The following is an 8026-nucleotide window of genomic DNA, read 5'->3' on the forward strand; positions in this document are numbered from 1 at the left end:
TATATATATATATATATATATATATATATATATATATATATATATATATATATATAAGAATTTTTTTCATGGTAAAGAGGAATCTATAAAGATATATAGAGAATATATATAGACAATAATTTATTACCTTCTAGAGCTAGCTAAACAAATCCAAAAGATGCCTATAGCTTTATTCTAAAGAATTATACATGTTAGAGTCATATAATAGAAAAGAGTGAAATTATAATTGATATTGTTATGATTTTTATAGGCGAAAAAAATGAATTCTTATGAGAAGCACCTACATAAAAAAATGTTTTATTAATTTTCCTATATGCTACAATATGATTATATAGTTGATCAACTGGAACAGTTTGTAAATTACAAAAAACATTTTTCGTATAATTTGGGAATCGAAATAAGGCAATTATACAGAATACGGTACTTACCTACAATTTTCACATGAAATTAGATTCACTTGCGTTTTTGCAAAAAAAACGAAACGAAATAATCTGACAGAAATAATTGTCGCCCTGTCGCGCGAAGCGAAATATGAATCGTTAAAGTTGACAACTATTTAGGTTAAGAAACTTAATGGCCAGTATTCATAGTCGATTTTTATTTTAAAATCTTAAGTATAATGTCTCGCTAATGCAGCCTTTTGATTAGCTCATGATCTTAAGACGTACTGTACTTAAGACGGTCTTAAATATAAGATTTGTATAGGATTCGCAATAATATTCTTTAAAGAAAAATTTATTCTTAAAAAGAAACTCTTTATTTTTTATTTTTATACAAAATTCACTTTATTAATTCACAACAATTTTCAGTAGGCTAACTATAGAGATTCTAACTCACGGATGTAGCAACCAGCAGATGGTTTTGTATCGCGAGAGTGGGAAGGACGAAGTCACAGATACTAGATTCGAGGAAGAAGGAAGCGCATCATCGGGATCCGTGTAGGGGATTTGTTCCTTCTCTCTTTGACCTGTTGCGTAAACTATTATCCTCTCTCTCCTACCCATTGTAGGATGCTGTTCTCTCTCTTCCATCCGTTGCAGTCCTATATTTATTATTTGCGCTCTCTTCCTTTCATTTCTCTCTCTTTTCTTTTCTTCTTTTGCGATTTTAAATAGATATTTATGATTTTTAATGATACGATATAGAAACTAATTATAATAATATTTTTATGAATGTTTAATAATAACCTAGTACAATTATGATAATAATTTTAATGTAGTACAAAAATGGTCAAGCGCTTTCTTATCGGCTAATTCAATACTTATTGAATCGTACTATTGAACAAGTTATTATTAATTAATTGTTAGTTAAAACTAAAACTAGGTATTAGTTTTAACTAAGGGAGGTATTAGTTTTAAACTAAACTACAGGAAAAGAAGGAAAGAAATCAATATATATTTAAACAATTTTTTTAAATTTACATTATATATTGTATATCATATACATATCTTTTTGACGATGCGATCATTAGTTGTACAATAAATATAAACAAGTACAATCCGTTGCACGCAATCGATTCTCATCTGATGTCGCATCGAACTCTCGCGAGAAATTAAAATGAAGAGAGTGATGGTCAACATGCAATCCATGGACAATATCTGTTTTGCTTGGTCAGTGGTTGCCGCTCTACATCCAACTAGAAGTAACACAGATTAGACATCTTCGTATTATACAACGAAATTAAATCTAACGGACATTATGTTCCCAATAACGCTGAATCAAATAAGAAAATTCGAAAATCAGAATAACATCTCAATCAACGTATACTGTATCGAGGAGCAAAAAGAAATTCTTCCATTATGGCTGACCGATCGAAAGAGGAGCAAACACATCAATCTCTTGTACGTACAGGATCCATGCAACGATAATACTTGCAATATTTTGCAATGTATGGATCAAAGATGTATCTTGCCTTGTGAGATTGCAAATTATAGCAACGAAGAATAGAATATATTTCTGTGATAAGTTCGTATATATTTAAAAAAGAAAAAAGTTATAAATATTTTCAGCAATATTTTTTAAAAATAATAATAAAAATTTGTATTATTTTCCAGATGCCTGCACTATTTTCATACAAGCATGAAATCTACGTAATAGCCTGTGGAAAATTTAACAACTGCGCGATCCGGTTGCCCAGTGAGGATAACAAGTGATAGAGAGTTTCAGCAACCATCGGAAGAAACGCATTCCGTTCATTGTCTACGCCGATCTAGAATGCACCCTAGAGAAGATGGATATGAAAATATCCAGATATACATATCAGTAACATCGGATATTTAGCTTAGCATACTATGTCCATTGCTCATATGACAACTCGTTGTGTATATATCGTTTTCGTCGCGATAACGATTGCATCGCATGGTTCGCCGAGGAACTTAAAAATTTAGCGCATAATGTAAATACTATCCTGTCTGCTAATGTTCCTATGGCAGATTTTACGCGAGATGATTGGCAAAAAATTTAACAGTACTATGTACTGCCACGTGTGCGAAAAACCGTTTGCGCATGACATGCAGGTACGCGATCATTGCTCTCTCACCGGCGGTGTAGAGGCGCGCATTCAAATTGTAACTTAAATTACAAAGATTTACATTGCATTCCCATCGTTTTTCATATTTTATCGACAACGCCATTACATCATCAAAGAAATAGCAACTGCTTACGAAGGACTGTAGATTTATTACCGAAAGAAAAATACATTTCGTTTACGAAACATATCGATAGCACTACAGATGATCAAAAAATGATTAAAAGAAAATTGTATAAAATTATGTTTTATTGATTCGTTTAAATTTTTCGCATCAAGTTTAGAAAAATTGGCATCTCGATAAAAATAAATTAAAAATTACACGGTCAGAATTTCTTAATCTCAACTTGGATTTCGATCTATTCACACGTAAAGGTGTATTTCCGTATAAGTACGTTGACTACGTCGAAAAGTTGAAGGATACATTACCTTCGCGCGAATCGTTTTATAGTTCGTTAACAGGCGACTGTATCCGAGAGTGATTATTACGCGCACGCCATAAACATATGGCAATGATTCTCTATTCGAATCCTCGGTAAATACAGTGATCTATATTTAAAAACAGATGTATTGTTGTTAGCCGATATTTGAGAATTTTCGGAATAGTTGCATTGTTATGAACTCGATCTCACGTATTATTATACACTATCGGGTTTTATGTGAGACGCGATGTTGAAACATACTCGCGTCAATTTCGGAACTTCTTACTGACGTTGACATGGTTCTATTCATCGAACATGGTATACGTGATGGTCTGAGTCAATGACCGCTCAGTTCAAACAAGTATGCGCAAGCAAACAACAAATACATGCAGTTGTACGATTTATCGAAATCATCGATGTATTATGAGGTCAACAACCTGTATGTTTGGGCAATGTGTCATGCCGATTTTCGCTAAGTCGACGATGTAGACAATTTTGATATTATGAATGTCGCGTTAGATTCACCGACAGGTTACGTCCTCGAGGTTGACTTGGAGTATCCGCAACATGTCCATGATGCGCACTTCAATCTATCGTTTTGTCCAACGCACGAGAGGAGAAGCTCCTCGCGACATTGTATGGTAAAAAGCGTTACGTCATACATTATCGCAATCTGCAGGAATGTACTCGTCACGGTCTCGGCATTACAAAGATCTATCGTATACTACAATTCGCGCAATCTCAAATGTATTGGCTTCGCGAGTACATCGAACTCAATACAAATTTTGGAACTTTAGCAAAGAATAAGTTCGAGAAAAACTTCAAATTAATGAACAACGCGGTTTTCGGCAAGACCATGGAGAATGTGCGTAACCATGTTAATGTGCAACTCGTAATGCGTTGGGATGGGAGATACGGTGTAGAGGCAATGATTGAAACCAAACTTTCACAGTAGAAGCATTTTTTCCGAGAACCTGGTCGCAATAGAAATGCGGAAACTCGAGGTGAAGTTCGATAAACCGATATATGTGAGTATGTGCATCCTCGATACCTATCTAAAACATGTTTATACGAATTTCATCACGAGTACTTGTTACTGCACTTCCATGAAAAATGTAAAATTATATATACACCGACACGGACAGCCTTATTTATCATATCGAATGCGACGATGTCTACACTATGAAACGCGATATCAATAGATTCAATATGAGCGATTACGCGATCGATAATGCTTACGACATTCCATTAGTAAATAAAAAAGTTCCTGGTTTAATGAAAGATGAAAACAATGATGCGATTATGATCGAATTCGGGCTTAGAGCTCGAAAATATATGCCTTGCGCGTCAATGGCAAAAAAGATAAGAACGCAAAAGGCATCAAGAGCAATGTTGTAGCGAGATCCATAACGTTCAATTATACGCAGTATCTTAATGACACAATTTAAATGACACGCAGGCAGACATGTATAAGATCGAAATTGCATTAAGTATACATCATATCCGAAACGAAAATCGCTCTGAATCCGATGATAAGCGGTACATTATTCCAGATTCTACCGACACGCTGCCATGGGGACATTATAAAATATTATTATAAATTCATTTCTTTTTTTGTATTTATGTATTTTTTTTATTAATAAAAACATACTTGTATATGATGTATAATATATTTAATATGTATATTATGTATACTATGTATAGTACATATAATATATTATGTATAGTATGTATGGTATATACATTTGCACGTATGTATGTACATATAATATATATATATACATATAATATATATATATATATACGTGTGTACGTATGCATCTATAATATGTGTATAATATGTATAATGCGTGTTATATTTAGTATATATTTATATACATAGGGAAAAAAATAATTATACAATTTGTAATAAATTTTATTTTTATAACACACTATCTTTGTCTAAAAGTTATGCGAATTATCAAATTCGAGCCATTTCATGTATATACCTTATTTCCTTTTTTACGCAACACTTTTTCAATTAGATATACGTCGGGATTAGCGACGCGATGCAACTTATACTCAGAATCCTCCAGCAACCGGTTTTCCACGTAATCTTCCAGTAGATACGTCACAGGATTAATTTTCTGTACTTAAATCCTTTTTTGTATCATCCAATCACTGTAAGCGCACTGTCTTTATTTGTGACTATGAATCCATACTTTTGTTGCCAAGGACACAGTTCGCAGAAATTTTCGTAGGACATGTCAGTGTTTACATGATCATTGTATACATATTTCAGATTGGTACCGTCCTGTTTGAACAGGATCAACAGACTTGTTAAAGACTAAACTTATAAGATGCTTCGGTATTTTTGCATATGTCTGACACAGATAAAAGCAGTCAACGTCCGCATGTCAATCTATCGCAAAATACTCTATGATTACGTCTTGCTTATCGTATGCCACGTCATCGAAGACAACAATAGAATTTGGAAGCGTCTCGTTCGGTAATACATCGTTATTATTGGAGAATATAAAATAACCAATTTCTTCAATTGGTGCTAAATTCTCCAAATATCGGTATTTTGGCTGTTACAGCGACTTCGAGTACACGAAATGTATGCCATGTGAACTTTACAGCAAACTTATCAACATGTTTGCTGCAGTTCGACAGACCACAGATGATTCCACGTATAAAAATCGGCAGCATGTTTCCATATTTCTTTTTCTGTACTTTATTGTCGACATTAGTCACTTTGATCGTCTGCGATTGTCGAACGAACTTCACATCTTCTCCCTTCACTCGACATTGATTCCGATTGAGTTGCATATCCCCGGATATCAATTTTGTGATTCAGGTACGCATTTAGAAAAGATTGGCTAAAGACGACCAAGGCATTAATCCGTTGATGTGGCGTGTCGCGAACATGACATAGCTTATTCGCGGAGCAAAGATTTCACGAAACGACGTTGACAAAATACTCGCTGAGGAGGCGCGGAAACGGATTACCGCAAAAGATTCGACTCTTGAAGAGAGAGCTGCTGTCACAGCATTTATTTGGGCATATATTTGGGCGGCTATAAAAACCAAAACGAAAATTAGTATGGGCATGAAAACGAAAAAGAAAAAGCCGATGAAAAAACGAATATTACCGATGGCAAAACTCGGTAATATCTTACCTACTATACTGTTATTGAGAGTTTTCGACTCGTTAATCAAGGCGCAGCAGGAGTCGCAAAAGCTATAAACGATAATAAAGCCGCGCAACGTCAGTTGAAAGAAATCATAACCGCGGAATGGTGTCATGAATGGTGGTGAATGGAATCATGGAAGGTCATGGAGTTTACGCTCCATACAAGCATGGACGAAGAGTCACAATGGAAAAAATAATAAAAATGTTAAGCAGTTGCCAAAAATGCCGAAGGGTGTAATTATTAATGTACAACTGCAATAACTGGCAAAATGTATGCGTATTCCATATTTTAGAAGTATTTTTATGCGTATCTATCTTACCAACAGGGAGAGAGTATCGAAACGAGAACAGTATCGTAAATTTGGATAATGCTGATGGACCAGGTACTCATTAGGCGTTCGCGAAGCGGGAAGATCGTGCTATTTACTTTAATAGTTTCAGCAATTTTCGACCACCGATGGAATTAGTGTGATATTTAGACGTAATGCAAATCGAGTAATCGCCTTATCAACGTTACGATCAAAGCAAATGTGGACAACTGTATCTACAAGCGGTTAACAATCAATTTAAGAATTGATATTGCACTCTTTCAATTCAATATTCATTTAAACATGTCACTGACATTAAGTTTACCCGTAAGAATAGTGGCCTGTTACTTTCCGATCGTAGATTTGAGCAATGGCGATTACGAGCTCAGTTCGACTTTGAAATCTACCATGTGATATCTACCATAAATTCATTGAATAATAAGTTTTACTTTGACAAAGAAATTGTCATTCCTGAAGGATCGTACGAAATACGTAACATAAACAAATATCTATACGTAATTCTACAATTTTATCTTAATGTTGCGAGAGAGAAAACACTTCGCAAAGAGGATGAACAGTAGCCATTGACTATTCATGTCAATAACAATACAATGAAGAGTGAGATCAAATGCGCTTATCGAGTAAATTTCCAAACCTCACAATATTGAATCACTGTTGGGATTTTTATCGAATCGCGTGCTGGAGCCACAACAGTGGCATGAATCAGACGTATTGATAAATATCATCAACATAAATATCATTCGCATTGAATGCAATGTGATCGCTGCAAACATAAGTCCGTTCACACGATATATGAATTTTCATTGAGCGTGTCACCAGGATATAAGATATCGGAAAGATCAACACAGATCATTTACCTTCCGTATAGAGCATTACGGATCTAACGATTCGCGTTATGGATCAAGACGAATGATTGCTCGATTTTCGCGAAGAAGAAGTCACCATTAGATTGCATGTATGGAGGCGATAAAGAAATATGATGTGAAATGCTTGTTCTGAATGAGCAGGCGAAACAGACAGGCGACATAATTTTTGCTAGAGGGACGACATCAATCAAAAATATTCGAATGTCCAGTAGAAAGAAACACTGCGTCGAACGTTAAATTTTTACAATCATTGGGCTTTGATGTACGAAATATCTGAGATAGTTGATATCTTGAATATTGGAGGCGAACCAATCTTTGACGATCGCATCGTCAAATTCGAGTTTCATACGTATAATCCGTACGATGTTTGGACATAGCGACAAAATAAGGATATCCATACAACAGCAGGATACACACGTTACCGTGTGAAAGCATTTTCTATGTCGAAGGTAGATTGATTTCAAAGAAAAAAAATGTACAAAAGCAAATCTTGGATGAAATTATGTGGCGATGTTCGATGAAATTCGATATGAACTCAACGATATGAAGATTGATCGAGGATTACAAACGTGTAATAATTAACATTCGTTATGAATTAATTTTGATATGAGCGCGCAACGATAACAATTACATAGTGAGAGATTCAGCAACACAGCCGACGCTTAAATTATTCAAATTGGCGAATGCTTCACGTTGAACGAAATTAA

At 34.7% G+C, this 8026-nt stretch overlaps 1 pseudogene; it reads left to right on the forward strand.

The window, feature by feature from the left end:
* The first annotated feature begins 3245 nt into the window (after positions 1 to 3245).
* LOC105619312 lies at positions 3246 to 3904 on the forward strand (annotated as a pseudogene).
* The last annotated feature ends 4122 nt before the right edge of the window (positions 3905 to 8026 follow it).

This window comes from Atta cephalotes (genome assembly GCF_000143395.1).
Source record: "Atta cephalotes unplaced genomic scaffold scaffold00020, whole genome shotgun sequence".
Classification (NCBI taxonomy): Eukaryota; Metazoa; Arthropoda; class Insecta; order Hymenoptera; family Formicidae; genus Atta; species Atta cephalotes.